Raw genomic sequence first — 18039 nt, forward strand, 5'->3', positions numbered from 1 at the left:
TATTGACATAGAACATTATGTGCAAGATATTTTAAGTGAAAAAAGTGCCTTTATAAAATAGCATGTATGATATAGTCCTAATTTTATTAAATATATACTATAAGTATCTGATTATAAGAGGCTTTAGAAAGATATACAGTAAAGTATTAATAACAGCAGTTGCTTCTAATGAGAAGAATTGTTTTTTATTTATTTATTTTGGCCATGCCAGCAGCTCCAGGCCCCCTTGCAGTGGAGGCACAGAGTCCTAACCATTCAACCATCCGGGAACTCCCTTTTATTTTCTTTTTACTTGATTCTCCTGTAATGAAAACATTGCTTTTATAATTGTGAAAAGAAAATCATATTATCCGAGTAAACATGACAAAGCACCTTTTAGGGGAACTGCAAGCCCAAAGTACATGTAGCCAACAGTTCTAGTAAATATTCCACTGTGCCCTGGAATGTTACTCAAGGGCCCCCACTTTCTTGTGAAAAGGAGTCTTGTCTCTCCTGTGACCTTCTCAGAAGTTCTCACAAAGTATTTCAATATGGCCTTTTTCCTGCCTTACCTCTCAAAGCTCTTCTCCTCAGCTCTGTGGACCCCTTCTACCCCCAGACCAATGCTGTGCTCATCCATTCCATTCCTACTTTGACCTCTTTGTTCAGCCTGTCCCTGCTTTCCAGATAGCCCCTTGTAGCTACATGAACCCTACTCAAGCCCCGTGTCCTCTGAGGAGTCTTCTCTGGGGACTGTAGATTTCTCTTGATTGGAAGTGCCTAGCCCCAGAATCTAGTGGAACCTCAGACCTGGCACTTATCAGAGTAGAGATGTATGAATAGAGGACTTATTGGTAAGCCCATGGGAGGTGTTCCCTAAAGACTCCCAGAAACACTGCCGAGGAGGGGGACATTTTGCGGGAGGCCAGAGTAAAAAAATCTTGTTCTTTATTTTCCAGATTAACAGTTCATCAGGACTCTAGCTTCATGCTAGGCAAAATTTAGAAATCAGATTCCCCAAAGAAGGTGGATTTGCAAGCATAGAGGCATCTAAACAGGGCTTTCAAGTTCATTTGCAAAAATAGAATAGGACCATACTGCTCTCATGTCTGATGGAAAGAAACAAACTTTCCCCTTACAGAGTGTTTGTACTCTAAACACCAGGTTAAGGAGACCCCTTGATTACCAGGAACTTATGTGCTCCTTTTTAAGTTCTCATTGTGGCGTATGGTAGTGGAATTGGGTCCACAGACAGGAGAATGATCAGTGTGTGCAGAAAAGAGAAAACTGATGGATAATTTACTGCCTGCATGTTGATGATTGTTTCTTAGAGGAAGGATGCTTATCAGCTCTCTCTGTCTTTGGAGGAACAAGCAAGAGGAAATGAACTGCTATCCTGTAGTAACAATTATAAAGTGAAAGTTGTTCAGTCGTGTCTGATCTTTGTGCGCCTATGTACTTCTCCATGGAATTCTCCAGGCCAGAAAACTGGATTGGGTAACCTTTCCCTTCTCCAGGGGATCTTCCCGACCCAGGGATCAAACCCACTGCAGGCAGATTCTTTACCAGCTATGCCACAAGGGAATTCCAAGAATACGGGAGTGGGTAGTGAATCTTCCCAACCCAGGAATCAAACCGAGGTCTCCTGCATAACAGGCAGATTCTTTACCAACTGAACTATCAGGGAAGCCCAGCAATTATAAGGCCAGCGTTAATTAAGCACTTACTATGTGTCAGGTACTCTTCTAAATGTTTTATATGTATTATATAGTTTATTCCTCACCACCCATGAGGCAGGTACTATTATTATCCTCTTTTTACAGATGATGAAACTGAGGCACAAAGGGATTAAATAACTTGTATAATCTAAAATAACTGGTATTAAGTACCCAAACTCTTAACTCCTGGAGAGCCTTTAGCATCAGATCACAAGTAATTTCCACAAAAGGAAGAACTTGACCACCCAACCATCTGACATTTTCAATGCCTAGCTGTCTCCAAGGATAGAGTCCTTAAAGACTGCAGCTTAGGGAGTGGCCTATGGTTCAGCCCATCGCATCAGTCCTACTCCCTAAACGCATCCATCCCATCTCCTCCTCCACTGTCGCCTTGTACCATGCCCTTCTGCTCTCCTTCCTTCTGATGTACCCTCTTGTTAACTTTCTTTCTCTACTACTCCTTCATTTCCAGCCTGTTGGGATAACCCATGGGCACCGTCTGGCTGCTCTTATGGCAGTCAGGGGCTTCCTTGGAGACTCAGTGGTAAAGAATCCACCTGCCAATGCAGGAGATGCGGGTTCGATCCATGGGTCAGGAAGATCCCCTGAAGAAGGAAATGGCAACCCACTCCAGTATTCTTGCCTGGGAAATCCCATGGACAAAGGAGCCTGGAGGGCTACAATCCCTGGGGTCGCAGAGTCAGACATGACTTAGTAACTCAACAATAACAAACGGCAATCAGAGTCAAATAGGCTTCTGGTCCCTGAGCTACACCTTTTCAAGCCTTCTTCTTTGGGAATAAAGTCCTTTCCATTCTTAGGCTGAGCACAGGCAGCCTAAAAAGCAATGAGAAGAAAAAAGACCAAATTATTCTGCAAACAGTTTGCCCAGCTCATTCCCCATGTCAGGGAGTATTAGTTGCCCAGATTGGTTTGTCCTGCCTTTAAGTCAAGTAAAAAACAATGTGAACTGCACTGTCCTCCTCCCAGGAGCCAACTGAAGTGCAAGGAAAAGAAAGCTGGGCTCATCTCCACTTATGCCATCAACAGTTATGACTGAGTACATCCTTTCCTACTGGTTTCCCCATCCAGCAATGTAGAGATTAGACGACACTGGCGAGTTCTCAAATTAGGATTTGTGGGTGAATTCAGGAGGCCCCATCAATTCCTAAAGGATAATGTATAGGAATTTTTTTAATTAAAATTTTTATTGATAATTTTAGATTCATATGCAGTTGTAAGAAATACTAGAGATCCCAGTTTCCCAGTGGTAACATCTTGTAGTACACAAAGGGGATATTGATATTCATAAAATCTATCTATCTTATTCAGATTTTCCCAGTTCTACATACATTCATTTGTGTAGTTGTTGGTGAGTGTTTGTGTATTTACTGCTATACAGTTGGGAATTTTCTTTTTCATGTGTTTTCTGGGGAAGGGCTCTCCAGTATCAGAGATGCAAAATGGGGATTGGTGCCCAGCTCTGGGAATTCTAGAAGACCACACCCCAAACCTCTATAGCTCTCTGTTCCAACAACAACACTTAATTAGGACTTACCACATGGCACGAATAGGAATGTATGTGGGGGAGAGTTGACAGAAAGAGATGCAGGGAGAGCAGGAAAACCGAGCGGTATATAACACGGCCCACTGAGCTGTGCTCCAGCAGGGGAAGACAGTCCAACAGGTAAACAAGTCATTCATCAGACATTTATAGAAGAGAGAGGGCCTTGTTGCTTGAGGCAGCTTGGTAAGTATTTCCATGAAGCTGATGCTTGAGCTACATGTTAAAAAATAGTCCAGAATTCTTCAGCAGAGAACTGTTAAAATCCATTCTCTTTAAAAATTCATTCCTTCTTAAATCATATCTATTCTAGATATTTTGGAGAAAACATAAGAAAACATGCCTACATTTGTTTATTCTACAATATTAAGGTGTCAGATTCTTCAACTCCTGTGTGTTGGTGTTGAAGCCAAGGGATTTTTTCCCCCTGAGCCTATTTTCCACTGTCTTGTCCAAAGTGGATACCAGATCCTGCTGACTTAGTTTGAGAAAGGCATTTTATCTCTGATGCCACGATCACATCAGAGCTTATATTTAAAGCATGAGTGATGATAAGAGACCGCAGCTAAGGCCCTGGCCCTGTCCCATGCCCAGAGCACCCTCTTCCTCTCTACCAGAGGCTCTGGATGCCAATCTTAGTGCAGTGGCTGATGGGAGTCAGGGCTGGCCAGAGCCAGGAGCAAAACATCTCTGCTCCCCAGCCATTTCTCCAGTCAGTGGGATCTCCTTTTCCACAAGGGCTCATCAGAAATCCTCAGGAGTGGGTGCCCTGGCTGCCCCATGTCTGCCCTCCTTAGGTTCAACAGTTGGCTCCCTTGTGTTGGCTCTGACTCAGGCACCCCTTGGGGTCTTTTCTCTATACGGATTTCAGGTCCACACCAGACTGTTTAGTTTCCAGTGCTGTTCTCAGGAAGATCATTCTCTCTGGTGGAGCCATCCCTCTGCCAGGAAGATCACGATCCTTCTGTCAAGCCCACTCTTTGAAGAGCCCCCTAGAAGCCTGATTCAAGGCACTACTTCTTAGAACCTCTGTATCCTCAGGCAAGTTATTTAACCCCCTAAACTTCAGTATCTTCATCTGTAAGACAGGGATAATAATACTGCCATTCTCACAGGGTTATTTTAAGCTTTAAATAAATTAGCCCATGTAAAGCTCTTAGCACATGACAAATATTCCATCTATATTAGCTACTATTATTAAAATCCATCTTTATAGTAAAATTATTTATGATTGTAAAGGAATTAATGATCACTGTAGAAGATTTGTGAACTACTTAAGTGTTTAGGGAAAAAAATAATTGTGACATCTAGGGAACAGTAAATCATTTTGATGTATAATCTTCCCAGTTCTCTCTCTGTGTGTGTACATATATATACCAACAGGAAATTTCAAAAAACTGGGTTCATATTGTGTGTCTGTTCTGTAACCTGTTTTATTCATCTGATACATAGTATTTTCTCACATATTTAAATACTCTTAGAATATTTTGAAAAGACTACCTTTTTTTAAGCATAGAAATATAACCAAATTTATCCAACTAATCCCTTAGTTTGGTAGTTAGATTGTTTCCTATTTTTATATTTATAAATACAATGATAAATTCTTGTTCATAAATTTTTATGTGCATCTCTGTCTATTCCTTAAACATTTAGAAACAGAATAACTGTGCCAATTATTAATAACTCCAATGACATTTCTGGAACTGTTTGTTTTACACTAATGTCAGGTACACAGAATTGGATTAACCACAACCCTTGGTTTGTGACATTATCATAATTGTTACTGGATGGCCTGATTTTGTTAATATAGGTGGTAAATTCATCTAAATAATGTAATTAGTACCTGTCAATCAAGAACCCAAAACAAAAACTAGGACTTCAACAATAACCAATATTTAACTCATAAGGCCTTCCCCCTCATTTCCCTGTGCTCCCCAACCAAGAGGACCATCCTGCTTCCGATGTTCGTGTTACCTGGGTTTACTGTATTTTGTATTATTCTTACAGAGTAATTTTAAAAATTTGTTCTTAGCTTTCTTTTTAAAGTTTTATTTATTTAATTTTGGCTATGCTCGGTCTTGGATGCTGCGCATGGGCTTTCTCTAGTTGCAGCGAGCTGGGGCTACTCTCTAATTGTGGTGTGCGGGCTTCTCTTATTGTGGAGCACAGGCTCTAGAGCACAAGCAGGCTCTGGTGGTTGTGGCACACGGGCCTAGCTGCCCGTGGCATATAGAGTCTTCCTGCACCAGGGACTGAACCCATGTCTCCTGCGCTGGCAGGCAGACTTCTCACCACTGGGGAAGTCCTGTTCCAAGCTTTATAAAAAGGATGTCATGCTGTATGTAATCTTTCAGGACTTTTTTTTCCCACTCAATATTACTTTGCTAAAAAGCTCATCCGCGCGTGTCGTTACATCCCACTGTAGCTCGTTTTGGCTGGTGTAAAATACCCCAGCGCATAAATACACCAGAGTCCACCACTCACTCTCCTGCTCATGGGCAAGTGCATTGTTTCCAAGAGTTAGACCTTGTTCACATTGCTGCTGTGAACATAGCCGTAAATGTCCCCTGCTGAACTTGCAAGAGTTTGCCTACGGAACCAGTCTATACTTCCTCCAGCTGTAGATGACCCAGCCTCTGGATCTGCACCCTTTGCTCTATCGTGCATCCGTCTTGTCAGATTGCTTCCCAGTTGGCTGGGTCAGTCTACCTCCTTCTAGTAATATATAAGAATGCCATTTCCCCAAACTCTTTGTGACCCTAGAGATCAAGTTTTTGACCATTTGACAGGAAGAAAAAAAAAAAAATCTCCCTGCTGTTTACCTCTGTGGCAAGGTACTGATTCCGCTAAAAGCTGAGAGAGAAGGGGTTTGGCTCAGAGAACTGTTTGCAGTCTGATAACTTCAGTGACATTTCTGGGACTGAATCCCCAGTGGCTCAGCTGCTTTCCCATGTCCTGAAAGAGGTGACACAGTTGCACAGAGCGGGTGAGGGGGCCAGGATGGGAAATGAGCCCGGTTTGCCAGTGTGCATTTGTCTCTTGGTCCCAGCCTCTGCCAGTGTCACATGACTCCTCCTCGATGAAGCAGGCAGCATCTCTTCCCACCCTCTCCCAAGAAATGCCAGGATAGTGCTACCGTTTGTTGTTTGAATTGAGAAATTTACACCTCTTTCCCTGCTCTGCAGTAAAAAGAGCTTTCTATTTTGGGCTTAGTGACATCGCCAAAACCAAGCAGAGAGCAGCAGGCTGCAGCATGAGTTAATAGTCCTCCTTCAAGGAGAGAACTCACAGGCAAACAGAAGGACCTTCCAAAAACATGTCATCTGCATAGCAACATGCAGCTGTGTTTTCTGCTGACAGATACATTTCAAGGTTCAAAATCAAACATTATCTAACCTTCAGAGTAAGCTGATGAATGAATCCTGAATAATCAGGTTTCTTAATTCACATCAATTTGCCAGGATCCCCTCTGTGTACCTAATACTGGCTATTGTCAGGGAGGAGAGTTTTGTCTTTAAGGGGAATTCTAGCCACCAAAAATTATACTAATTTGAGTATAAACATTTACCTAAAAATATGCGTTCCTCTGCTAGTCTACTTCTCTGCCTGAGATCTCCACATGAGTGTAGGATTCTGGGTCTCCAGAAGTACACAGAGATCATGTGTGTAAGAGAAGCAATCTATTTAAACCATTGGCATCTGTTGGCACAAAACCACAGCCTGGAAGACTAGGACAGAGGACCTAACATCCTCTCTTTTGTCAAACTGTTTCTTATGGGAATTTTCAAATATGTACAAGAGGAGAAATAATAATATAATAAATCCTCATGTACCTATCACCTGGGGCTTCCCAGGACGCACTAGTGGTAAAGAACCTGCCTGTCAATGCAAGAAACATGAGAGACACAGTTTCAATCCCTGGGTCGGGAAGATACCCTGGAGAAGGGCATGGCAGCCCACTCTAGTATTCTTGCCTGGAGAACCCCCTGGACAGTCCAGGGGGGCCACAGTCCATAGGGCCACACAGAGTCAGACACAACTGAAGCGACTTAGCCTGCATGCACACACCTATCACTTGGCTTCAGTTATTATCAACATATGGCACTCTTGTTTCATCAATACCACCCCAACCTCTATTTTAAAATCAATTTAAAGCAAATCAGAGATACTTTATAGTTAAATACTTCTGTATTTATCTGTAAGAAATAAGACTTTTTCCAATAACTACTGTATCACACTTTTTTTTATCAATTCCTTTTTTTTTATAATCAGTAATTCCTTACTATTATCTAGTATGCAGTCAAAAGTCTTATTACCCTAATTTTCCTAAGAATCTTTCTGTAATGCTTTATTCTAGTCAGGAACCAAACCATGTCATTTGTGTTTGTTGATACGTCACTTCTGTCTCTTTCAGTTGATACTTCTAAAAAATTTAATTTATAACGGCTTCCCTTTCTTATTGCTCTACTTTTTGGGATTGTTGAAGATGATGGGTTTTTTAGTTACTACTGCTGTGTAACATGGAGGAGGCAATGGTACCATACTCCAGTGTTCTTGCCTGGAGAATCCCAGGGATGGGGGAGCCTGGTGTGCTGCGTCTATGGGGTCACACAAAGTCGGACGCGACTGAAGCAACTTAGCAGCAGCAGCAGCTGTGTAACAACTCACCCCAAACTTAGTGGCATCAAACCACCACCAATTTGTGTTCATGGATTCTATGTGTCAGGAATTCATAAAGGGGACCATCACAGTGGCTTCTCTCCGCTTTTAGCTGTGTGGGCCTCAGCTGGAGAGATTCGAAGTCTGGCGATGACTTCATAAGTGGGAGCTAGAAGCATCGAAGGCTTGTTCTTGCACATGTCTGATGTCAGAGCCTGGAGCACTCAAAAACTAGGACCGCTGGCCAGAGCACCCACACTCAGCCTCTCCACATGGCATGGCTTTCCTCAGCATTGTCAGACTTCTTACACAGCAGTTGAAAGCTCTGAGTGCAAGGAAGTGTTCTGGCCAACAGGGTGGATGCTGTATCACTTTTTATGACCTAAACCCCAGAAATCAGTGTCACTTTTGCTGTGTCCTGTTGGTTTTTGGAGTGAGTCACTAGCTCACCCAGACTTCAGGACAGTGAAATCAGTTTCCACCTCTAGAGAGGCAGGGGCAGAGTTCCAGAAGAGCATGTGGGATGGGAGACATGTTGCTCTACTTGGTGATTAGGATGGTCAGTCAAGCCTGCCTTTCCTAGACCAACCAGCAAACAGTGGCGGTAACCCAGCAGAGAGAGACAGATAGAAGTCTATTTGTTCACAGGGCTGTGTGCTACAGTTGTGTGGACTGTGCCCTGAACAACAGAGAGGGCCAGTGGGACTATAACCCAGCTCCACTTGCCACACCTGTGCCTGACTGTGGGGTTGTACCTTCAGGAAGAGGCACATTTCTAATCCACATAAGACATCAAAGGGGGAAGAGGTGTCTTTGAATGGACGGTAAAAGATCATTCAACCTGGGAATTCCCTGGCAGTTCAGTGGTTAGAACTCTGCAGTTTCACTGCAGAGGGTGCTGGTTTGATCCTTGGTGAAGGAACTAAGATCCCACAAGCCTTAAGGCTTGACCCCACCCCACCCCCCAAAACAAGATCAGTTTAACTTAAGCTTGAAAAATAAGTGAATGTATTAGTCGCTTAGTCATGTTTGACTCTTTGTGACCTACTAGACTCCTCTGTCCATGGGTTTCTCCAGGCAAGAATACTGGAGTGGGCAGCCATTCCCTTCTCTAGGGGATCTTTCTGACACAAGGACCAAATCTGGGTCTCCTGTACTGCAAGCAGATTCTTTACCTTCTGAGCCACCAGGGTACCTACTGAACACATGCTAATTTGGAGAATGTTAGGTCTTTTTTTTTTTTTTGGTTTCAGTTGTACACACAGTTGACCAAGAAATATCTCAAAAATAAAAATTATATATTATTTATTTATTGGTTGTGCTGGGTCTTCATTGCCTTGCACAGGCTTCTCATTGAGGTGGCCTCTCTTGTTGCCAGGCATGGGCTCTAGGGCAAGTGGGCTCAGAAGTTGTGGCACATGTACTTAATTCCTCCTCGGCATATGGGATCTTCCTGGAATCAGGGATTGAACCTGTGTCCCTGCATTGGCAGGCAGATTTCTTATCCACTGTAGCACCAGGGAAGTCCCCAAGTGAGTTTTTTTAAATGGTGAAAGTTTTTAGAGCTAGGCACTTTGTGACTGCATTGGTCTAGGATGATCTAGACCTATATCTGAAGAAGTCAAGACACTGTATTCCAATGACTGACGGTCCAGTCCGACCCATCCACTGCCACCCTTGGCTGGATGCAAAAAGTGGATGCAGGATTTATGAGAAAGCAGACCAAACAGAACTGAGGATTTGGCAAGGCTCCGGGCACTCAATTTCATTTATTTTTTAATTTACTAGGCCTTTGGTGCTGAGTGTTAATCATACTTTTCAGTTCACAGGACATTATACTCTAACTGGTCCATACAAGGCTGCACTTTTAAGTATACACACATTTATTTCCTCTTATGCCCATGTCTCACTCCTGTTCTTCCCACAAGCAACTGCTATATTTTATTTATTGACCCTGCTGTGTGGCATGCAGGATTCCGACCAAGGATCAACCATGCCCCCTGCAGTGGAAGCACAGAGTCTTAACCACTGGACCCGCAGGAAGGTCCCATGCAACCATTTTAATATCCTTAATTCTATTTTTGGCTGGTATGTGTTCAAGGGAGTGTGTGTTGTCTGGTTTGCATGCATTTTCATTTACATCAATGACTTTGTGATATAGATCTCATCGTACCTTACTTTTTCCACTTTGCACTTCAGTTTTGAGGCCCATCCACACTGTCGTGCCCACTCCAGTCCACCATTCCTGATTGCTGCAGACACTCTACCCTGCGCACACACTGCACGTGGCCTCTCTGCTCCCCAATAAACGGGCACTCCCAGAGCTTCCAGCTTCCCACCACCCAAAACAAAGATGCCATGGGACTTCCCCGGCTTTCCAGGAGACTCTGTGTTTCCAATGCAGGGGCTGTGGGTTCTGTCTCTGGTTGGGGAACTAAGATTCCCCCACACTGCATTGTATGCCCAAATAAATAAATCAACTATACTTCAATAAAATACATTAAAAACAAGAAATTATGTCATCTGAGATGACTAATCAAGAAGAAATGGACCCAAATTAAGGCAAGGGAGATTTAATTTGGGTCCTGATGAAGTATTTTACAAAAGAGGAAACACAGACTGGACTAGCCAGCAGAGCAGGAGACCTTGCATACTCTGGACTGGAGGCACGCTGTCTGCAGTCAGGGGAGGCCAAGGTGCCTTTCAGACCAGGCAACACTCCTGCAGAGTGGCCAGACGCTCTAGTGAGCAGGGTTTTTCATTTTTAACAACTGAACAAGAACCTCTTCCTAGAGGAAAAAGGAGGGCTGAGAGCCTGGCTAGGATTCCAGGAGCTCAGACTACCTGTTCCATCTGCTGTCTGGAACCCCTGGAGCGTGGGCCTGTTCACTACTCATTTTCTTAACCACTCACAGGGGCCAAGGGGAATCTTAAAATATTAATGTCCATTTAGCAGAAGAAACTTTCGAATCATCCAATCTTACCTGTTGTATCATAACCATATTTGCCAATTATCCATGCAGAACTGCTATGGAAGGTTTTCTTCTAAAGAAAACTTCCTGGAGGTATTGAACAATGTTGGACATAGAAGAAAGTAGATCACAGTAGTACCCAGTGAGCTTCTAGGAGAACACAAATAAGCAGGTCCAGCCTAATAACCAGCAGCTCCCCAGTTCTCAGCGGGGGACCAGCACACACATGAGAAATATCCCCCTGTTACCTCAGCCAACGGCTAGGAAATCCTAGCTCTGCATACCAAGCTCCTTAAGCAATGATAAATCTGCTTCACTTCCTCCTTTATTTTCTAACCAAGAGTTGCAGTTTCTGTGTGGAGGCCAGAAGGACTGACGACGTCATGACTTTCTCACAGCAGTTCACTCCGTCATCTTAGCAGTTGCTTAAGAGGTAAGTCACTTTCTTTGAACTTACATTTGAAAGCCAAAACTAGAGATTATAGTTCTCAAACAGGGTACTCAATCTATCCCTTGATTCCTATCAGACTAAAACTTTCAAGACAAACCTCCAAGGTGCATCTTTAGGACCTGGGTGGAGGTGGGGAACTGGCCGGTGGAACTGAGACCTGGCATCTGCTGTGAGCCCTGCACATTCAGGGCCTTTGGTAACCTTTACGATGATGCTCTGACCGTTTTCAGCAATAACATTTTCTAGAACTCTCTGCTAAAAGAGGTAAAGGGGCTACAGTGGCTACAGAAGACTTCTGGAAGCAACTTCACCTACTCAGAAGAGTTAGAACCGTGTTGTAGCCACACAAATAAGGGTTGTGGGCACAGCCACCTGGGGACAGGTTTGTGGTCTCTACCACTTAGGAGGGCTTCCCTGGTGGCTCAGAGGTTAAAGCGTTTGCCTGCAAGGCGGGAGACCTGGGTTCGATCCCTGGGTCGGTAAGATCCCCTGGAGAAGGAAATGGTACCCCACTCCAGTACTCTTGCCTGGAGAATCCCATGGAGGGAGGAGCCTGGTAGGCTACAGTCCATGGGGTCGCAAAGAGTCGGACACGACTGAGCGACTTCACTTTCACTTTCACCGCTTGGGAATGAATTTCAGGACAACCATTGGTTAACAGAGGAACACTGCTGCCATTCCCATCCGTTTCCCTCCTTTCCCGCCCCCCTCCCTTCTCAGAATCATTCTGAGACTAGATTATTTCTGTTTCCTGTGTGTGTGCTTAGCTGCTCAGTCATGTCTGACTCTTTGCAACCCCATGGACTGTAGCCAACAAGCTCCTCTGTTCATGGGATTCTCCAGGCAAGTATACTGGAGTGGGTTGTCATTCCCTTCTCCAGAGGATCTTCTTGACCCAGGAATCGAACCCACATCTCCTGCATTGCAGGCAGAGTCTTTACTGTTTGAACCACCAGGAAAGCCCTATTTCTGTTTTACAGAAAGAAAAAGTTATGTCTCCCCCTTAACTTCAGAATGAGTGTTGGTGACTGAAGCAAACTCAGCAGTTTCTGATGCATAAACCAACATTTAGATAATTAACCATCCCATTGCAAGTCTTCTGAAAAATATTGGCTTACACTCTGATCTCCTATCTTTTAAAAATTTTATCATTCTTGGAAAATCATAGTGCTCAGGGCTATGGAGTGAGGGGCTGGTTACATGGAATGTCCTGCCGTGATGAGATTACTAATCGAATGAAAGAGACAAGCCAGAGGTGAAAAAACTAGAAATAAAGATAAAAGACTCAGGTAAATGCATAGGAAACTAAGCACAGCTCTATAGAGTTAGTGTAGCCTTAGAGGCAGGTGGCGGACAGAATAGTGTATAATGCACAACAAAGAGAAATTACTGGACGTGCACATTTTTTTAGAAACAATTCACAACATTTCTCCTTTTTAACTACAGTGAAAGTGAAAGTGAAGTCGTGTCCGACTCTTTTCGACCCCACGGACTGTAGCCTATCAGGCTCCTCTGTCCATGGTATTTTCCAGGCAAGAGTGCTGGAGTGGATTGCCATTTCCTTCTCCAGGGGATCTTCCCGACCCAGGAATCGAACCCCAGTCTGCCTCATTGCAGGCGGACGCTTTACCATCTGAGCCACCAGGGAAGCCCCTTCACTACAATGCTCAACCCCAAATCTAAACATTGCTAATTCTGCCCTCTACGTAAAGGCTGCTCATTTTAAAATTATGTATAATTTAAAACATATAAATAGTAGGCTTTTTATAAAGATAGTTATTATTCACTAATTTATATAGTGAATAATATAATGATTCCCCATGCACCCATTCTCCAGCATCAACAATCATCAACTCCTAGCTATTATTATTTTGTCTCCCCGACACACACACACTGATTCCCCTCCATCCTGTGCCATTTAAAATTTTTGTTTGTTTGTTTTACTTTTGGCTGTGCTGGGTCTTCACGGCTGCGCAAGCTTTTTCTCTGGTTGTGGCCAGTGGGGGTTCCTCTCTAGTTTCGGTGTGCGGCTTCTCCCTGCGGTGGTTTCCCTTGCTGCGGAGCACAGGCTCTAGGGCACTTGGGTTTCGATAGTTGTGGTTCCTGGGCTCTAGAGCACAGGCTCAGTAGCTGGAGCATGAGGACTTAGGTGTTCCGTGGCAGGTGAGATCTTCTCGGATCAGGGATCAAACCCATGTCCCCTGCGTTGGCAGGCAGATTCATTCCCACCGAGCCACGAGGGAAGTCCTCCTGTGCCATTCTGAAGCAAATTCTAGGCACTGTAGAATTTCTTTAAAAAAATTTTTTTATTATAAAATATTTATTTACTTGGCAGCACTGGGTCTTAGTTGCAGCATACAGGATCCTTAGTTGTGCATGACAAGCCTTAGTTGCAGTAAGTGGGATCTAGTTCCCTGACCAAAGATCAAACCTGGGCCCCCTGCACCGGGAGCATGGAGTCTTAGCCTTTGGGCCACCTGGGAAGTCCCAGCATCATATAATTTCATCTATACATGTTCATTATGTATCTCTAAAAGACAAAAACTCATTTTAACGTAATCACTCCCATATTTGAAATCAGTAATTCCATAGCATCCATGGGATCGTGTTTTAGGGAACAAATGAAAAATGCTGACCTGTGGAGACAGGCAAAATATCCCCACGGCCACAGAGATGTGAAACTGTCATTCTCACACTGTGGCTCAATAGGACATGCTTCTAGGTTGGCTGTTAAGACCTCAGAAAGTAGGTGATGAGATCTCCGAGTCAACCTAATTGTTGTTATTTGTTTATTCTGCATTTCTGGGTGGGGAGTCATGGGATGAAATCCCTCTGAAAGGAAGATGAGAGAGCCTGCCTTCTCATGAGTGATTCCCTTTAGACAAGGGGAGAGTCTGTGTAATCAGTCCATGTCATGGTGTCACACTTGCCAAAGTACTACACACACAGCTCAGGAATATAAGTGAGCATTGTAAGTCAGGGAGTTACTTGTAGATCCAGAGCACAGTCCAGAAGCAACTGTCTGAGAGTTTTCCAATGCTTAATTCTACTGATTTCTATTTCTTTGGAAATATTTCAGGAATTTATCAGAGATGTAATGACATTTAAGTGGCATTCATAAAGTAGCTCCTAAGTCACTTCAGTCATGTCCGACTCTGTGCGACCCCATAGACAGCAGCCCATCAGGCTCCCCCGTCCCTGGGATTCTCCAGGCAAGAACACTGGAGTGGGTTGCCATTTCCTTCTCCAATGCAGGAAAGTGAAAAGTGAAAGTGAAGTCGCTCAGTCGTGTCCGACCCTCAGCGACCCCATGGACTGCAGCCTTCCAGGCTCCTCCGTCCATGGGATTTTCCAGGCAAGAGTACTGGAGTGGGGTGCCATTGCCTTCTCCTTCATAAAGTAGAGTCATGTAGAAAAGGGGTTTGTTTTAGGAGACATACATATTCCCTATATTCCTTTGTGATGATTGGTCAACAAATGTTCCTTTAAGAATGTCATGCAAGGGCTTCCTTGGTGGCTCAGTGGTAAGGAATTCACTGCCAATGCAGGGGACACAGGTTCAATCCTCGGTCTGGAAAATCCCACATGCCACAGTACAACTGAGCCTGTGCGCCAAAACTACTGAGCCTGTGCTCTAGAGCCCAGGGACCGCAACTACTGAGTCCGTGCGCCACAACTACTGAAGCCCACGTGCCCTAGAGCTTGTGCTCTAAACAAGAGAAGCCACCACAATGAGCAGCACCACAGCTAGAGAGCAGCCCCTGCTCTCCACAACTAGAGAAAAGCCTGAGAAGCCACGAAGAACCAGTAAGCCAAAAATAAATAAAGAAAAAATATATATACACAGAATGTTACAGAAATACAGGTTGGTTTCCATAGTTCCCAGAGATGTGCAAAAATTCTCTAAATTCTGTTCTGTTGTTGTTCAGTCACTAAGTCATACCAGACTCTTTGTGACCCCATGGACCCCAGGCTGTCCTTTACTATCTCCTGGAGTTTGTTCAAACTCATGTTCATTGAGTCGGTGATGCCATCCAACCACCTCATCCTCTGTCATCCCCTTCTCCTGCCCTCAGTCTTTCCCAGCATCAGGGTCTTTTCCAAAGGGTCAGCCCTTTGCATCAGGAGGCCAAAGTATTGGAGCTTCAGCTTCAGCATCAACCAGTCCTTCCAATGAATATCCAGGGTTGATTTCCTTTAGGACTGACTGATCTCCTCACAGTCCAGGGAACTCTCAAGGGCCTTCTCCAACACCACCATTTGAAGACATCAGTTCTTAAATCCTATTTAAAAGCTCTCAAGTGTAACACATTTTATAAAGCTAATAATTATTTCCTCAATTACATTCCTTTTGAGTCTAGATTTTTAAACGCGTTTTTGTTTTTCTTAAAATGAAACAATCCCCGTTAGACTTGCAGGAGGAAATCACATGCTTTTGGTGTTCAGCATGCCTTGCCACTCCTGTGCCACTACTGCCGTAGCCACCTTACTGGTTTTTCTGCGTCTCATTCTGCCCCTTCACACTGAGTTGTCTTCCTGAAGAACATATCTAATCCTGCCACTTCAATAATAGGCATTGAATGTTTCCATCACCTTCCAAAAACCCCCAGTTCCTTAGGATCGCATCACATCAAGGTCTCTGAGCTGTGCCCTGACTTATCGGAACAACCCTATCTCCCACTGTTCTCCCACCCACATATTCTGCTCTCCAGCCACATCAACTAATAAATGCTTTTAGAATGTGGTCCATGATTTCCAAACACTAAGCCACTTGCCTCACTTCCTAGAATAGAGAACAATATAGCCCAGTGGTAAAGAGCATACCCTGCATGTTAGACTAGATTCAGTTCTGACTCCGTCACCTTCCAGCTGTGTGACTTTGATGACTTAATCTGCCTGAGCCACAAGTTTCTTCTGCACTAAAATGGGGATATTGACTGTGCTTTTCTCATAGGGTTGCTTGGAGGATTCTGTTGGATTATGCATGCAAAATGCTTAGCACAGTGCCTGGCACACATTAAACACCCAATATATGATAGCCCTTATTTCAATCTATTAAGGTCCATCTATCTGTCAAAAAACACTACCCCTTGAAGCATTTTTAGTTCCCCTAGTCTCATCTCTCCCTCTAGGATCCCACAGATCATTAATGATCTCATTCTCAACACTAACTACAGGGTTGGCCAAGATGTTCTTTGGGGTTTTTCTGTATGATGTTATGGAAAAACCTGAAAGGACATTTTGGTCAACTCAGTATTATTATTTAGATACTCTGCTCTACTTTACTGAATCTCTGCCATGTACTAACTGCCATAGCGAATAAAAGATGGAGAAAACTTGGATCTTTGCCATACAAGTATTCACAATCTAGTTACCAAACACTGATAACTCAATACAATTCACTCAAATACAATGTTTGCTGAATAAAGCTGTGGCTCATTATCATTATGAAACTATTTTTCCTGAGGTTCTCCTGTACAGAATAATCTCAAAGTATGACCTAGATTTTAGTCCTAGTATGACCTAGTATGATATGATCCTAGTATGACCAAGGACCATGACCATTTCCCCTACTACTAAACAGAATTTACCTCTTAAGAACATATATAGTGAACATAGCTGAGTTTAGGAAACTATCGAAGGAAAAGTTGTACCAGTGATATTGTCAAATTCAAACAATGCCATCAAACTATGACTTCCTCTGTTCCCAAAGCTTTTTCCACGATAAGTGCACAAAGTGTTGGATCTAAAATATGGCACAGGGCTAGAAGCACTTCTACCCTCCTTTTCCTGATGATGCAGTTGTGATGTGTATTCGGTGTACCTGTAATTTGAGGGCAGAGCAGATGGTGAAAGCTGCATGTCCACGCTGCATCCTCTAACCCTGTCTAGAGACTGTCAAGACCACGAGGTCAGTGACTACCACTGAATTTTGGCTGTGGAAAGCTGGCAGTCCTAACTGCTGAAAGAGTCCTCTGCCTGTATGAAGTGATGCTCTAAATCAGTGCCAGGTTCTCAGGGTCAACAAGGCTTCAGGTGAGACCTGCTCAGGTTCCTGCTTCACCCAAATACCAGTTGATGACTCATACAATGTTTCCGCACAGGAAACAGTGCATGTTTGGGGCCTGTGAACGGAGCACATGTCATCAAGATGGCTTCTCATGAAATAATTGCTCTGGGCTGCCAAAGAAAGAGGAGTACCACCCCTTTCTCCTGCTGTCCTCCCCTCCAAGCTGCCTAGCCCTGTGACCAGGAGCAGAGCTAAGCTGGTTTCTTCCCTCTCCCTCCTGAGTTCTAGCTCTGTGGGTAACTGTGGGAAAGGAAGCCTTATTCAACTATAAGCAGCTTTGTGTTTTTTGAAAACATCCTCAAAAGTCATGTGTATTTCAGACATGCATCTTGTTTAAATGTTTTTAAGGACAGTTCACTCCAAAATAGTTAAAAACATGTCTCACAGTTTAATCAGTGTCAAACATGTTTCCAGCACACACAGACACACACATATATATATATTTTTTCTTTCCTTCTCAACTGAGTATGTCATCTATCTTGTGACATCTGGCATATAAGAGTTCAGCTGAGGCTTAAGATTCGTTAGCACCCTCTTAGCACCCCTAAGGAGCTCATCTTTGTCTTAATGCAATCACATTCATGAAAGTGGGGCTTCTTTTGTGTTTGTGTGTGTGCATGTGCACA

The sequence above is a fragment of the Budorcas taxicolor genome, chromosome 7 (assembly GCF_023091745.1).
Source record: "Budorcas taxicolor isolate Tak-1 chromosome 7, Takin1.1, whole genome shotgun sequence".
Lineage (NCBI taxonomy): Eukaryota > Metazoa > Chordata > Mammalia > Artiodactyla > Bovidae > Budorcas > Budorcas taxicolor.